We start from the raw sequence: 16,848 nt of genomic DNA, 5'->3' as shown, positions 1-16,848 counted from the left end.
TTTATTTATTTATTTATTTATTTATTTATTTATTTATTTATTTATTTATTTTTCTTTTTAGTTACATTTTGTTAACTCTGTGTCCCAGCTGTATCCCGCTCCCTCATTCCCTCCCCAACCCCACACTCCCTCCCTGGTCTCCTCCCTGCCCCTTTCCAAGTCCACTGATAGGGGAGGACCTCCTCCCCTTTCATCTGACCCTGTTTTATCAGGTATCTTCAGGGCTGGCTGCAAAGTCCTCCTCTGTGGCCTAACAGACTGTTCCTCCCCTGGGAGGGGGGGTCAAACAGCCTGCCCTTGAGATCCTGTTAGAAATAGTCCTTGTTCCCCTTACTTTGGAAAACTACTTGGTTACTGAGCTACCACGGGCCACATCCGAGCAGAAGTTCTAGGTTATATCCATAGATGGTCCTTGGTTGAGTGTCAGTCTCAGAAAAGACCTTGTGCCCAGATATATTTGGTCCTTGTAGAGCTCCTATCCTTTCCATATCATACTAACTTCCCTTCTTTCATATGATTCCCTGCACTCTGCCGAGGGTTTGGTTATGAGTCTTAGTGTCTGCTTTGAAACACTGCTAGGTAGAGTCTTTCAGATGCCTTTTGTGGTAGACTCCTGTCATAAGTTCAATGCACATCCCATTTGTCTTTCTAAATGAGGATTAATCACCTTCGCCTGTGTCCACTTTCTTGATTATCTTCTTTAAGTGTGTAGATTTCATTATGTTTATCATATCTTGTAGGTCTATATAAGCGAGTATATACCAAGTTTGTCTTTCTCCTTCTGGGATACTTCACTCAGAATGATCTTTTCTAGATCCCACCACTTGCCTGCAAATTTCATGATTTCCTCCTTTTTGATTGCTGAGTAGTTACATTGTGTAAAAATACCACAATTTCTGTATCCATTCCTCCGTTGATGGACATCTGGGTTGTTTCCAAGTTCTGGCTATTACAAATAAAGCTGCTACGAACATGGTTGAACAAATGTCCTTGTTGTGTACTTGAGCAAATTTTGGGTATATGCCTAGCAGTGGTATAGCTGGGTCTTGAGGTAGCACTACTCCTAGTTGTCTGAGAAAGCGCCAGATTGACTTCCAGAGTGGTTGAACCAGTTTACATTCCCACCAGCAGTGGAGGAGGGTTCCCTTTTCTCCACAACCTCTCCAGCATGTGCTATCACTTGAGTTTTTCATCTTGGCCATTCTGATGGGTGTAAGGTGAAATCTCAGGGTCGTTTTGATTTGCATTTCCCTAATGGCTAATGAGGTTGAGCATTTCTTTAAGTGTTTCTCTGCCATTCGATGCCTAATGAACTTCTTGGTCCTCTTTTTGATGATCTTAGGCTTCACCAGAGGTTGGAGAGCAGCAATGTTGCCCAAAAGAGATGGCAGCCACCTCTTAGGTAGCAATGAGAAAAAAGAAAGCTTTGTTTTTTGAGACAGGGTTTTTCTTTGTAGCCTTGGGTCTTCTGAACTTTCTTTGTAAACCAAGCTGGCCTCCAACTCACAGCTGGTCTTTAACTCCACCTGCTCTTGTGTGTGTGTGTGTGTGTGTGTGTGTGTGTGTGTTTATACAGTATTCTGGTTGCATGTGTGCCTGCAGGGCAGAAGAGGGCATCAGATCCCAGTATAGATGGTTATGAGCCACCATATATTTACTGGGAATTGAACTCAGAACCTTTGGATGAGCAGTCAGTGATCTTAACCTCTGAGCCATCTTTCCAACCCTAAATTAAGTTTTTTTTAATTATTTTTTTATTTATTACAATCTATTCACTTTGTATCCCAGCTGTGGCCCCCTCTTGTGACACCTCCCAATCCCACTCTTCTTTCTTCTTCTCCTCCTATGCCCCTCCCCTAGGCCACTGATAGGGGAGGTCCTCCTCTGCTTCCATGTGTCTCTAGCTTATCAGGTCTCATCAGGACTGGCTGCATTATCTTCCTCTGTGGCCTGGTAAGGCTGCCCCCCAACTCAGGGGGAGGTGATCAAAGAGCCAGCCCCCGAGTTCATGTCAGAGACATTCCCTCTTCCCATTACTAGAGAACCCACTTGGAGACTGAGCTGCCATGGGCTACATCTGTGCAGGGGTTCTAGGTTATCTCCATGAATGGTTCTTGGTTGAAGTATCAATCTCAGAAAAGACCCCTATGCCCAGATTTTTTGGTTCTGTTGCTCTTCTTGTGGAGCTCCAGTCCCATTCAGATCTTTCTATCTTCCCCTTATTTCATAATACTCCCTGCACTCTGCCCAAAATTTGGCTATGAATCTCAGCATCTGCTTTAATACCCTGCTGGGTAGAGTCTTTCAGAGACCCTCTGTGATAGGCTCTAGTCCTGTTCCTTGTTTTATCCATCTTCCAATATCTATTCCATTTGCCTTTCTAATCATCTGCTTTGATCCCCTGTTGGGTGAATCCTTTCAGAGGACCCTCTTAAAGCAGATTCCCATCCTATTTCCTCTCTTCCACTGCTTCTGGTTTCTATCCTATTTGCCATTCTGAATGAGATTTAAATATCCTCCCTGGAGTCCTCCTTAGTGTTTAGCTTCTTTAGGTCTACAGATGGCTGTCCTATATTTTGAGGCTAATATCCACTTATTAGTGAGTATATGCTATGCCTGCCTTTCTGTTTCTGGGTTACCTCACTTTGGGCAGAGTGCAGGGAGTTTCATGGAGGAAGAGAGGAGTAGGATTAAAGGGACATGGAGGGGACAGAAGCCCCACAAGGAGACCAACAAAGCTAAAAGATCTGTGCCCAAGGGGGGTCCTGCAGAGACTGATGCACCAATGGAGGACAATGCATGGAGAGGACCTAGACACCTGCTCAGATGTGGCCGATTGGCAGATAAGTCTCCATGTGGATCTCTGACTAAGTGGATCAGGGGCTGCCTCTATCATGAACTCAGTTGACTACTCTCTGATCACTTGCCTGCCCCTCCACCCCCATGATGCAGCCTTGCCAGGCTATGGAGGAAGAGGATCAAGCAGTCCTGATGAGACTTAGCAACCAATGGGCAGATGGCAATAGTGGGGAACTCCCCCTTCCAGTGGACTGGGGGAAGGGGATGATGGGAAGATGAAGAGTGGGGGGACTGAGGGTGTTGAGGGAGGGGGCTCCAATTGGGATATATAATGAATAAATTGTGAAGAAAAAAATTAAAATAAATAAATACAACCTAAAATCAAGACTTTAGAGCTCTATCAATACATGAGCACCATAAACTGATTGCGTAATTTTCCTCATGGTAAAAGTAGCATTACTCTAAGGGAAAAAGTCTTGGTAAGGAAATCAAAGATATTAAGCTTGTGTGTGTTGGACAACTGTGGCTTTGTTTTCCTTCTAATGTTGTGTTTTATCTCCTCAAACTTTTTCTTCTCCTCACAGGGTCTTACTTCCTGGCCTTATTTTCACTATTTGGCTGAGAATGATCCTGATCCTAATCTTACTGCCTCTTTCTCCCCAGTGAGATTATATTCATGTGCCACCAAACCTAGATTTTATTTCCTCTAGCTCAAATTTTTGCCTAAAAATATACAATTTTAATAACAATTTAATATATTTACTAAATTATAAAAACAAACTATTTGTAGAGAGTCCCTAATCTGGCTCATTATAAACCAGTTAGTTATCTTATGTAGTAGATCACTTGTGGAACAAGTTCATATTCAAGTTCTGAAATTCTCAGTTGTCAAAGTGAATGAACCATTTAATTTGTAGAGTTATTGCTAACCTCATCTGCAAATTGTGGCTTCATGCTAAAGTCTGTGTGAAAATATAATTAATTTTATTTAAAAATCATGTCATATATTCAACATATGTAAGTGCTTACCTCCTTGAGTATATGTTTAACATGTGATAAATGTTGACGGATATGTTAAATTTTTAAGAGATTCTGAAATTGAGTTCCAAGTATTATTTTGTCAAAACTACACTGTACATGACTCTTCTCAAGTTGTTTTTACAATGCCATTCTTATCCTAATCATTTTGAAAGAAAACACCTTCCTAAATGTCTCACAGTGTTATGTGGTTTTGAAGATGTGAATTATCATTTTACCTTGCATATGGCTTTCTTTTTCCCACAATCATCTCAGGGGACTCAGAAAAAAAAACTGTCACTTAAAAATGTGAAGTTAGAAGAAGAACATTCAGTGAACTGTTAATAAGCAGGCATTAAGCACCTCAGTGCATAGAGACTTAATTCTGAAAGATTTCAGCTTCATCTATTAGACAGCAAAGTGTGATTTTATATATTTATATAATTATTTATTTTTAATTCTTTATTAATTACACTTTATTCACTTTGTATTCCCCCTGTGGTTCCCTTTCTCCTCCAGTCCCAATGCCGCCCTTCTTCCACCCTCTGCATGCAGGCGCCTCCCCAAGTCCACTAATAGGGGAGGTCTTCATTTCCTTCCTTCTGATACTAGTCAATTAGGTCTTATCAGGAGTGGCTGCATTGTCTTCTTCTGTGGCCTGGTAATGCTGCTTCCCCCTCAGGGGGAGGTAATTAAAGAACAGGCCAATCAGTTTATGACAGAGACAGTCCCTGTTACTATTACAATGGAACCCACTTGGATACTAAACTGCCATGGGCTACATCTGTGCAGGGGTCTTAGGTTATCTCCATGCATAGTCCTTGTTTGGAGTATCAGTCTCAGGAAAGAGCTTTGTGCCCAGATTTTTTTGATTCTGTTGCTCTCCCTGTGGAGTTCCTGTCCTCTGCAGATCTTACTGTTTCCCACTTCTTTCGTAAGATTCCCTGCACTCTGCCCAAAGGTTTGCTCATAAGTCTCAGCATCTGCTTTGATAGTCTGCAGGACAGAGCCTTTCAGAGGTCCTCTGTATCAGGCTCCTGACTTGTTCCCTCTTTTCTCCTTCTTCTGACGTACATCCTCTTTGCCTCTGTGGACAGGGATGGAGCACTTTAGCAAGAGTCCTCCCTCTTGATTAGTTTCTTTAGGTGTACAGATTTTAGTAGGTTTATCCTATATTATATGTCTATATGAGTGAGTATATGCCATGTGTGTCTTTCTGCTTCTGGGATAGCTCACTCAGGATGATTTTTTCCAGATCCCACCATTTACCTGCTAATGTCATGATTTCCTTGTTTTTTATTGCTGAGAAATATTACATTGTGTTAGATGTACCACAATTTCTGTTTCCATTCCTCCACTGAGGGGCATCTGGTCTATTTCCAGCTTCTGGCTATTACAAATAAGGCTGCTACAAACATGGTTTAGAAATGTCCTTATTGTGTACTTGAGCATATTTTGGATATATGTCTAAGAGTGGTATAGCTGGATCTTGAGCAAACACTGTTCCTAATTTTCTGAGGAAGCACCAGATTGTTTTCCAGAGTGGTTGTACAAGTTTCAATACCCGTAAGCAATGGAGGAGGGTTCCCCTTTCTCCACAACCTCTCCAGTATGTGTTGTCACTTGAGTTTTTGATCTTAGCCATTCTGATGGGTGTAAGGTGAAATCTGAGGCTAATTTTCATTTGCATTCCCCTTATGACTAAAAATGCTGAACATTTCTTTAAGTGTTTCTCTGCTATTCAATATTCCTCTATTGAGAATTCTCTGTGTAGCTCTGTACTCCATTTTTTAATTGGATTACTTGGTTTGTTGCTGTTTAACTTCTTGAGCTCTTTATATATACTGGATATTAGTCCTCTGTCAGATATAGGATTGGTGAAGATCCTTTCCCAATCTGTAGGCAGTCATTTTGTTCTGATGACAGTGTCCTTTGCTTTACAGAAACTTTTTAGTTTCATGAGATCCCATTTATTTGTTGTTGCTCTTAGAGCCTGTGTTGTTGGTGCTCTGTTCAGGAAGTTGTCTCCTGTACCAATGATTTCTAGGCTTTTCCCCACTTTTTCTTCTAAGTGGTTTAATGTGTCTGGTTTTATTTTGAGGTCTTTGATCCACTTGGACTTTAGTTTTGTGCAGAGTGATAAGTATGGATCTATTTGCATTTTTCTACATGTAGACATCCAGTTGGACCAGCACCATTTGTTAAAGATACTGTCTTTTTTCCATTGAATGATTTTGGCATCTTTGTCAAAAATCAGGTGTCCATAATGTGCGGATTTATGTCAGGGTCTTCTGTTCGATTCCATTTATCCGCCAGTCTGTTTGTATTCCAGTACCATGTAGTTTTTAGTATTGTTGCTCTGTAGTACAGCTTGATATCAGGGATGGAGATACCTCCAGAAGATCTTTTACTGTAGAGAATTGTTTTAGCAATTCTGGGTTTCTTGTTCCATCTGACAGTGAGAATTTTTCTTTCACCATCTGTAAAGAATTGTGTTGGTAATTTGATGGGAATTGCATTGAATCTGTAGATTGCCTTTGGTAAGATGGCCATTTTTACTATGTTAATCCTACCTAGCCATGAGCATGAGAGATCTTTCCATCTTCTGATATCTTCTTCTAATTCTTTCTTCAGAGACTGGAAATTTTTTTCATACAAGTCTTTGACTTGCTTGGTTAGGTTCACACCAAGGTACTTTATGTCCATTGTGGCTACTGTGAAAGGTGTTGTTTCCTTAATTTCTTTCTCAGCCTTTTTGTCTTTTGTATACAGGAAGGCTACTGATTTGTTTTTTGAGTTAATTTTGTATCCAGCCACTTGGATGAAGGTGTTAATCAGCTGTAGGAGTTCCCTGGTGGAGTTTTTGGGGTCACTCAGGTATCCTATCATATCATCTGCAAATAGTGATAGCAAAGTGTGAATTTTAAGACATGTCTTATCGAGACTTAACGGAGGGTTATACCCCTTATTTGTCTTATAAAATTGTAGAATATCCAAATAGACTTAGTGAATAGGGGAGGAGAGTCTCAAATTATAGACATCTGGTAATTTAAAGAGTTTGAATATGCAATTTAAAAGTAAATTTATTAAGAAATAGTCCAACAGCCCTTTTCCTTTAAAGTCAGGAGCAAACAGAGGCATAAGCTGTGGTCTCTTGTGATGTTGTTTATTATTCACTTCAACCATACAGTATACATCACTACCATGTCATGTCTGCCCAGCAATGTGCACATTACAGTTGACCTCTGAAAACAGTACTACATCCATGGATTCCTTTGAAATGTCCACTGACAGAAACTATTTGTGAAAAACAATTAAGCTCATTTCTTTGCTAAGTTTCCTTTCATCATTAAATGTGATTCTTGTATAATTCCCTTTTCATCATTTTGACTTCCAGAACTAGGAGTCACACCTATGGCCTTGATCATGCTGGGCAAGCACACTATTACTGATCCAAATCCCCAGCCTACTTTTGACTTTCCTTATGATAGTGTCTCACCGAGTTACCTGTGCTGTACTTGAACTCATGCTCTAGGCTAAGAAGGACTTAAACTACTAATTCTCCTGAATCAGCCTCCTAAACAGTTTACAGCAGGTATGTGCCCCAATTCCTTTTTGTTTTCGTACCTCCTTTTTCTTCTGGCCTTCCTTTCTTCCAGCAGAGACCCATATTTACATTTTCCTAGTTGCTTCTTCACTTGGGTAGTTCTTACAAACTTGAAGATCTCTCTCAAATGGGGTTCTTGCTATTAGGACTTTTTCTCAGTGTCTTTTCATGGAGCCTCTAACAAATACTTATAAAGTAAATATCAAGTTTTCAAGTAATGGTTCGGCTTAGTGATGCCTCTTGAATCTAGACCTGACAAGGTTTCCTGAGAAGTGCAAGCTTGCAAATGTGAATTCAGTCAACAGTGGCCTTTGTTGATGATACAGTTGGAGTTGCGTAACCTTATTACATGTTTAGTATAGTCTATTTTTGAGACACTAGCAGGCAGATGATTCATCACAACAATAACCAAAATAAACAGGAAAACCTATAGCCACTTTACAACCTCAGATTTTTTTAAAATCCTTTCCCAGAATTTTTCTTTAACAGAATGGTGGAGGTCAGGTTATTGCTCTTGGATTACACTTGTGCCCTGCACACACAATCCTGAACACTGTCATACCCTCTGGCTCATGGTGCAGAGGGTCATCAAGGCATTCTTTTATGTGTATTTTTTGCCCCTCAATTGTCTTCTAATGGACAGCCATAGTTTACAGTCGTTTGGACGCTTTCTTCTAGTTAATCTGTCAATTTTTCTCACACAGTGCAGCTGCTGTGAAAGAAATTGGAGCTGTTACAGTCCGTGCTTTGATACAGTTTGTAAAATGCAAGGTGGGAGACAGTAAGCCAAACACAGCATGCTAGTAATTTCTTTAAAAGGACTGATGTGCTGGCTCTCAGAGTTTGCATCCTGGGGAGCTGGCATCTTTTTTTTTTTCTTTTTTCTTTCCTCTGAAAAGAGGAATGTAGTTGAAGAGTATTGTCCCACTTTCATTGCAACAGTTCAGACGTCTTCCGTGTAACTTTTAAGACTCAATTCATAATATTTGGTCTTCCAAGTTAATATTCCATGTTGTTCCTTACATTTTTAAATTTCATTATTATTATTAATTACATTTATTTATTTTATATTCCAGCTGTAGCCCCCTCCCTCATTTCCTCCAGGTCCCACTCTCCCTCCCTCTTCATCCCCATAAACCTCCCCCATCGTACTGATAGGGAAGTCCTCCTCCCCTACTAACAAACCCTAGCTTATCAGGTCTCATCAGGACTGTCTATATTCTCTTTCTCTGTGGCCTAGTAAGGCCACCCTGCCAGGGGGAGGGGATCAAAGAGCAGGCAACTGAGTTCAGTCCCGAAACTGCCCTGGCTCCCCTTACTAGGGAACCCTATGGAGACTGGACTGCCATGAGCTACATCTGAGCAGGGGGTCTAGGTCCTCTCTATCCATGATCATTGGTTGATCCATCAGTCTTTGCAGTGCCCCCTGGATCAAAATCAATTTGAAGCTTAATCTTAGTATGAGCAATCTATATGTTAAAGCAAGAATTTGCATATGCTGAAAAGCACTCAGGAAGAGAGATCATTTCACATACACAATAGAAAAAATGGTATACAAAAATCTAGAAATATATTTAAATTGAACTACACTATTTAAAAAAAAAAAAGCAGTTTATAACATGGCTACTGTGGCCCTGCCCATGTTAAGAATATCAAAACACGAGTGAGACAGAAAATTATCTGTGACACATGAAAATTCCTTTCCCTTCAGTAATATGCCAATTCATTCTCCCTGTTGCATAATATGAGCTGCATGTACTGCATTTTAATTGAGACTGCTCAGAGGAATATGATGCCATCTCCATAGAAAGATGTACATTTATGTTTTTAAGTTGTGTTCCTCTTAATGTTAGTGAGAAGTTATGTAATCTTCTATTGTAATAAAATTTACTTTCTGACTTTCTTTCTCTCTCTCTCTGTATGTGTATGTGTTTGCATATTCAGATTATAAGTAGGGATTCGGTGCACATGTATGTAGAGGTCAGATGATGGGCATCTTCTGGGTCATTGTCCACCATATATATTGATGCAGGATCTCCTTAGGACCCAGAGCTCCCTGGTGCAGTAGAGTTGATCTGTCTAGACAGTTTTCTGTGGATCTTCCTTGGCTCTACTGAGGTTACAGGTGACCTAGCAAGCCCACTTGCCTTTCTTTGTTGTTGTTATGTGGATACAACATACACACACACCATGCCCAGAAGGCACAAGGCTGGTATGTTCTCTGGCTGAGTTGTTCACCTTGTGGCTGGAACCTAGATATTCTTACTATACACTTTGAAAATCACCGAATTTATTACCTTTAACTTACAAGTCTCCTTCCTTTAAGATTTAATTACTTTTACCTTGTATAAATTTTCATTCATTATATAAAAAAAAAAGCTTAAACCTTTGGACAGTTATAACAATTCCTCCCTTAAAACACACATTATGCAGTATCGCCAACTAGTTTCTTTGTAGATTTATTCTATGTCTTTTCCCATTTAAAAAAAAAAATTAAAAAACAGTCGGGCACAGTAGTGCACACCTGTAATCCTAGTACCCGAGGAGGCAGAGACAGGTAGATATCTATGAGTTCGAGGCTAGTCTGGTATACAAAGCGAGTCCAGGACAGCCAAGGCTACACAGAGAAAACCTGTCTTGAAAAATTTATATTTGAAACATCATGATATCATTTCAGTTTTCAAATGAAAAATGGAATACTCAAAGGACAAGTTTAGGGGTTATATCTTATCATGTATCAAATGCATCACACTGCAGTGGCTGGCTCTTTGATCACTGCCCCCTTGAGCGGGGAGCGGCCTTGCCAGACCACAGAGGAAGACAATGCAGCCAGTCCTGATGGGACCTGATTAGCTAGGGTTAGATGGAAGGGGAGGGGAACCTCCCTTACCAGTGGATACACATGTTGTTATGTGAAATTGGGAGGGAATGAAGGAGGGGACTACAGCTGGGATACAAAGTGAATGAACTGTAATTAATATAGAAAATAAGAATTTAATAAAAATTGTTGTAAATATTTTATATGTTATTTAATTTATGAATGCCATATATGACAATTACCTTTGCTACAATTTTAGATAGCTCAAATTTTGCACGGTTTTCATGTTGATAGCTAGTAATTTGGATGAGACACGTGTTTCTGGACTAAAGCTAGGATATTCTTTTGAGTTCACCCAAGAAACTTCATAAAAATTGAGTTGTCACTCATTCGGGTAACAATGACTTCCTAATGTTTTCTAATTTGAAATTAATATTTTAAGAGCATTTTATCCAAGAATCATTAGAAATCGGTATTTTGAATATTATTACTAGTTGTTTTTCTTATAAAAATTGTGACTTTTCAGCTTGGTTCAGGGAATCAAAGAATCAAAGTGCAAGGAAAATAATTCTAGGATGAACATCAGATTTTTTTTTTCTTTTAATTTTTATTTATTCATTTTGTACCCTGGTCATAGCTCCCTCCCTCCCTTCCTCCAGGGCTCAACCTCTCTCTCTGTTTCCACTGTCCTTTCTCCCCAACTCCTCAGAGAAGGGGGGCCTCACCCACCCACCCCAGTTTATCAAGTCTTATCAGGACTGAGAAAATCCTTTTCCCCTGTGGCCTGGTGAGGTAGTCCCATTAGGAGAAAAATCTGTGCCCAGGGAGTCCTGCAGAGACTGATGAGCCAATCAGGGACCATGAATGGAGAGAACCTAGAACCCCTGCACAGATGTAGCCCATGGCATCTCAGTCTCTTAAGTGGGTTCCCTAGTAGGGCAGCAGGGGCTATCTCTGACATGGACTCTTATTCCTGCTGTTTAATCACTTCCTTCTCATGGTGGGGGGGAGGGCTTGCCATGCCACATGGGAAAAGGATACAGGCAGTCCTAATGAGATTTGATAGGCTGGGGTTAGATGGTAGAGAAGGAGAGCTCCCCCTTTCTGAGGAATAGGGGAGGGAGATGGAGGGGTAAAGAGAGGGAGGATAGGACTGAGAGGAGACAAGGTATGGGCCTACAATCAGGATATAAAGTGAATAAATTATAAAAATAAATTTAAATGATTAAAAAACATTATTATACTAATACTGCAAAATAATCATATCTCATCAAAGTTAACCCCAGGCTCAAACACTGAATTTTTATACAATTAGAGTAGCCATTCAAAATGAACTCTTTGAAGTATCACAGTTGGATTTTCACTTACAATATCAAATATATTTCTGTGCAGTGATCCACCACCAAAAGAAAAAAAAAAACGTGCATATATGAATACATGTTTAAATGCGTATTTGTTTGAAGGTTTGTTCTGCTTGTGAAATGCATGCACATACACATATCTATCATCCTACAGATGTGGGGGCAAATCATATCTCTAACATTTATACACACACTCACCTTAGGAGAGCCATTTAAAGCATTACTTCCATTACCATTAAGTGGCAATAATAACAGTTTGTCCTTTCATAGATGTTATGGGGGTTATTATACAAAATTATCTTACCAGAATGGCTAGCATTTAGTAAGCATGCCACTGAAATAAACATTAAGTCTGCAGTTATTTAAATAAGATATTCTACATTACCAAAATGAGATTTCTAAACTGTTACTATTGAACATTAAGTTTTAAAAAATATATTCATTGAATATTCAATATTGTTATTTTCCTTTCATATTAGCTTTAAGTTTATTTTCTTAGTCTACAAAGATAATTTATCTCAGAAGCCTTGGTGCTACCATCCTAGTGTTTCAGGTTTTCTGTATGAAACAACTAAACTAATAAACTGACTTTGCTAAGAAATGGGATTTGAGCCATAAAACCTTAAAAGTCATAAGCTGTTATCTTATGTCACTTGGGTAGTCATGTGAGGAGGGATTCCTCTGATGTATAATTTGACATTCATTTTTAACATAACCGAAGATAACATACTGCTATAAAATACAGTAGTAATTGTTCATTCAATCAAAATAGAAGGTATTATTACTAATGTGTGTTGTTAATTGTTTGATTTGCTTTGGAACATGAGTTAAATGCCCAGGGTGGCAGTGTTCATTTTTGTAAAACCTATATTACAAGGTCACATATCTACACATGACAAAGTGTGGATACTACAATTTTATTTTACCACACACTTTATAGCTGTATAACTTTGGATGTATGCATGCATATATTCCTTTGTTTATACTGGTACTGGGAGTGGAACTCAGGGCCAGGAACAAGATAGGAAATAACTCCACCAGCTATGTCACCCCTTATTATATCACCTTTTAATCACATATTAAAAGGCTTTTTAAAAATCTCTTGTGTGTATTTCTGTAATGTATGTGTTTGTACATACGTGCATGAAAGCCACAGGTTTACAACAAGTGTCATCATCAGTAATTCTCACTTTAATTTTTGAGACCTAATTTCACTGATCTTGGAGCTTATTAACCCAGCTAGATTTTCTGGCCAGACATTCTGAGAAATCATCCCCTCTCTATCTTCTCAGCACTGTGGCAAAAGGCAGATGCAAATGGTCTGTGTTTTATGTGAGTGCTGGGGTTAGCAGTTCTGTGAGTATTGAGACTAGGCAAATCCAGAGAGTAGAAAGAGAATAATGGAAACTGGAGGAGAGAAGCAATCATTAGCAAAAAATAATTTCTTAGAAGGCAAAAAGTAGAAAGTAGAAGGAGCTATGGAGTTAGTTGGTTTGGGGCTGCTAACTCTCTTGAGAATATGAGCCTACAAAGAAAATAGCGATGATGACTTGATTTTGTCAATGGACTTAATACCACTTGATTTCACACTCATTAGATGAAATGGTAGGATTTGCATTTTCTAAGTACTGTAAAACATGGGTCCTAAACTGGATTTGGAGGCTCTTTGATGTCCACAATAACAACATTGGGGAGGTTCAGGCAGGAGAACTATGAGTGTATGTCCAGCATAGGCTAAAAGTAAAACAACAGGTTCCTAGTCAAAACCAGAAACCCTAATCACACGAAATGTTCTGCTTATGGTATCTGCTACCTGTTTGGTGAGCAAGTAGCTGTGTTTCTTTAATTTCACAAACAGTTTGAAGATTTAAGATAGAAAAAAATTGTGGATATTTTCAGACTGGTAGATTTCAGAGCACCAAAATACCAGCAAATTGCCAATGTCCAGTTTCTAAGAATCTTGTGTTCATATGTGGCTGCTGTCACATGGCCCCCTGGTTGCCATCTTACTGAGCACAGAGTAGTGAGCTTGATAAGCAAAGGAATTTTTCCTGCAATGGCTCTCTTGTCTCTGGATGTTCTAATCTAGGGTATCTATCAAAAACAGCAAGGACACACCTGAAGAATCAATCCCTTCCATTTTAATCTTGTAGCTACATGCCACTGACACTATGATTATTGCATGATGCAGTCTCCTTTAGGAAAACTGGCCACAGTAACAAAATCAAGCCCCACTAGTTCCTCACTGGACCAAAGACCACAATGCCATAAGGAAAGAAAGCCAAACAGGGTAGGGAAAGCTCATTCAAATTGGAAACTGAAAGATAGATTTGAATGTTATGGTCATGTGACGCTCCTTGGAGCTATGTAAATAAAAAAAGCACATGGTTCACTTAAAATGCTTTTTTTTTTTTTTTTTACTTCAGGTTCTATGAACTTTATTTGCATTTTTATGCCTCTATTTTTTCCATTGCTAGGAGCTCCTAAGTTGAAGTAATCAAGCACTCTTTTAGCACTTGTGCCTGGAACCAAAAGAATATGATTTGAACCTGAGCAAATAGTCTATTTATTAAATTAAATTTTATTGGTGTTTTTGTTGTTTGTTTGTTTGCCTCTCTTGGAATACTGTAATCCAAGCAGCTAATCTATTAGAATTCATGTTTGGATATGCAAATACATTAGTACTTGTATGTTCATGGGTTATCTTTTGTGGGCTGCTTTAGAACATTGATTGAAATTGCTTTGAAGAGTGAATAATATCAATATTAACGCAAACAGCTGTGGGAGGTAGTTAGGTTTATTCCATGGAGCTATTGTCTGTGCACTTTGAATATATGGACAGTTCATTAGAATTTCAGGTATTGCTAGGGAGAGACAGCCAAAAACATGATTTCCACCCAAGCTTATGTATTTGAGAAACAATTCTTAAACCATCACTAGGGTCTTTCTCTGCATGTTCCATCTGTGATTTCCACACACTGTATCCAAATTAAAGGAAGAATGCTACTGAGAAATGAGAATATCTTCCCCAACAAAAGTAATAGAGACACATTTGCAGTGTGCATAGATTTGAGTCAGAGAAAAGATGCTAGCATCCTCCTGGATTCTTCTGAACTGACAAGATGATACAGCATGAGACATTGAGTACCTCTCCAGGAATAGCCCCCTACACCACTGCCTTGCCACCAGTCCTGTGGGTGATTCTCCCAAAGCAGAGAGAGATTCTTCTTAATAGAAAACATGTCTGAATTTCTTGTTGTGATGATCTGCCCTGCCCTTAGATTTTCAGTTTCTTGTTTTGATTGAGGTGCCCAGACCCTGTTTATTTTAAAGATATGTTCTTAAAATTCCCCTAATATCTGGTTCCAGGAATCTAGAAGTAGTCAAAACCTTCATGTGATCTGTAATACCAAAAATATTTTCATAACACTATTGAGATGTTTAAATAATCTGACATTTTAGTCTTTTACATATGTGCACAGGATTTTTCCAGAAAGTACATGACATTGAGAAAATATAAGGCTGAATGCAGAGAGCACTGCTCCCTGCTATTTTGGGATTAAAGGTATTTATAAATATGTACAAACTGCCACCCCCTTAATATTTTGTAGATGGGTCATATTTAGGATAATAATAGATGATCTCCTTGGGTATCTATGGAGATACCCAACTCAACTCCACAGATGCTCAAATCTCTTATATAAATTGGTGTAATTTCCCAAAGATGCTACATATGTCCTAAAAGAAAGAAATAGTTTATTTTTGATCCAAATATAAGTTATCATTGTCTAGGAATGAAGATTTACCTTGTCCCAGTTTTTATAGTTCAGAAGAAAGAGAGGCATGAATGAAAATATACATCAAGTCGGCAGTTTACAGAAAAGTGGGAAAATCTCAGTTATAGGGCTCAGATGCAATCTAAAGACAATCTTTCACCAGACTTTGGGTTGGTAGAAGCTAGGGGCCTGATCATACATATACAATGATTTAGCTAATAGTCACAGGAAGAAAGGTTAGACACAGAATTGCACAATGAATGCTAACTAAAAGAAGTAATGATAACCACTTACGAGTGAGCAGATACCATATATGTCTTTCTGATTCTGGGTTACCTCACTCAGAACTATCTCTTCTAGTTCCCACCATTTGCCTGCAAATTTCATGATTTCCTTGTTTTTAATAGCTGAGTAGTATTCCATTGTGTAAATGTACCACAATTTCTATCTCTGGCATGAACTCTGTGGCAAGCTCTCTGATCACCTCCACCTGGGGTGGAGTGGTGCAGCCTTGCCAGGCCACAGAGGAAGACAATGCAGCCAGTCTTGAGGAGACCTGATGGCTAGGGTCAGATAGAAGGGGAGGAGGACCTCCCTATCAGTGGACTAGGGGAGGGGCATAAGGGGAGAAGAGGGAGGGAGAAGAGACTGAGAGGAGATGAGTAAGGGGACCACAGCAAGGATACAAAGTGAATAAATTTTAATAAATAATAATAATTAAAATTTTAAAAAGAATTAATGGCATCTGACTCTAGACCAGCAGCATTCCAATCTCTCCACAACCTGTGAAGTACTCATGAGTTAGTCAGCTTTGGAGAGTGTTTCATGTAGTGTCCATATTCTGAGGACTCACATTCACACCATCAAGTAATTTACTCTTCTGCATATAATCTCTGTTATGGGAAATTGGGTTTTAATTTTCAAATCTTTCAACTGGGCAGTCCCTTTTTTGGTCACTGAGTAAGTTACAAGAGTAGAATAGGGAGCTGGAGAGATGGCTCAGTGGTTTAAGAGTACTTGCTGCTCTTCCAGCGGTCCAGAGTTCAAGTCCCTGCAAACACATGGTGGCTTCCAACCATCTACAATGGAATTTGATGTCCTCTTTTGTCTAAGGGCTCATCTGTCATGTAGGCATGCGTGTAAATAGAGCACTCCTGCACATGAATAAATAAAACTTTTTTTAAAAAAAAGTAGAATAGGAGAATAAACTTTAATTTGAATCAAGAGTAGGAGTTCCTGCCACTATTTTTGAATCAATATTATATGCTAAGCCCTGCACACTAAAAATACTATAGTCCCCATTTTACCTTAATTTTATTATTCTTTTTTAAACATGGGATCTTTCTCTCTCTCTACATATATATATACATATATATATATACACACATATATATATATATCTACATATATATATGTATATATATATATATATATATATATATATATATATATATATATATATATATATAT

At 38.9% G+C, this 16,848-nt stretch overlaps 1 protein-coding gene and 1 pseudogene across 2 annotated transcripts in view; one reads left to right on the top strand and one right to left on the bottom strand.

Moving 5' to 3' along the window:
• LOC129692200 (60S ribosomal protein L32-like) overlaps positions 1-3,753 on the bottom strand; it is a 4,170-nt pseudogene extending 417 nt beyond the window's left edge.
• The window catches only part of LOC129692233 (contactin-4), a 1,033,094-nt gene that overhangs the window by 222,558 nt on the left and 793,688 nt on the right, over positions 1-16,848 (top strand). The window lies entirely within an intron of this gene.

This window comes from Psammomys obesus, unplaced genomic scaffold (genome assembly GCF_907164565.1).
Source record: "Psammomys obesus unplaced genomic scaffold, mPsaObe1.curated_primary_1811, whole genome shotgun sequence".
In the NCBI taxonomy this organism is placed as follows: domain Eukaryota; kingdom Metazoa; phylum Chordata; class Mammalia; order Rodentia; family Muridae; genus Psammomys; species Psammomys obesus.
The sequence above is the reverse complement of the archived record's forward strand: the minus strand, read 5'-3'. Positions and strand labels throughout refer to the sequence as shown.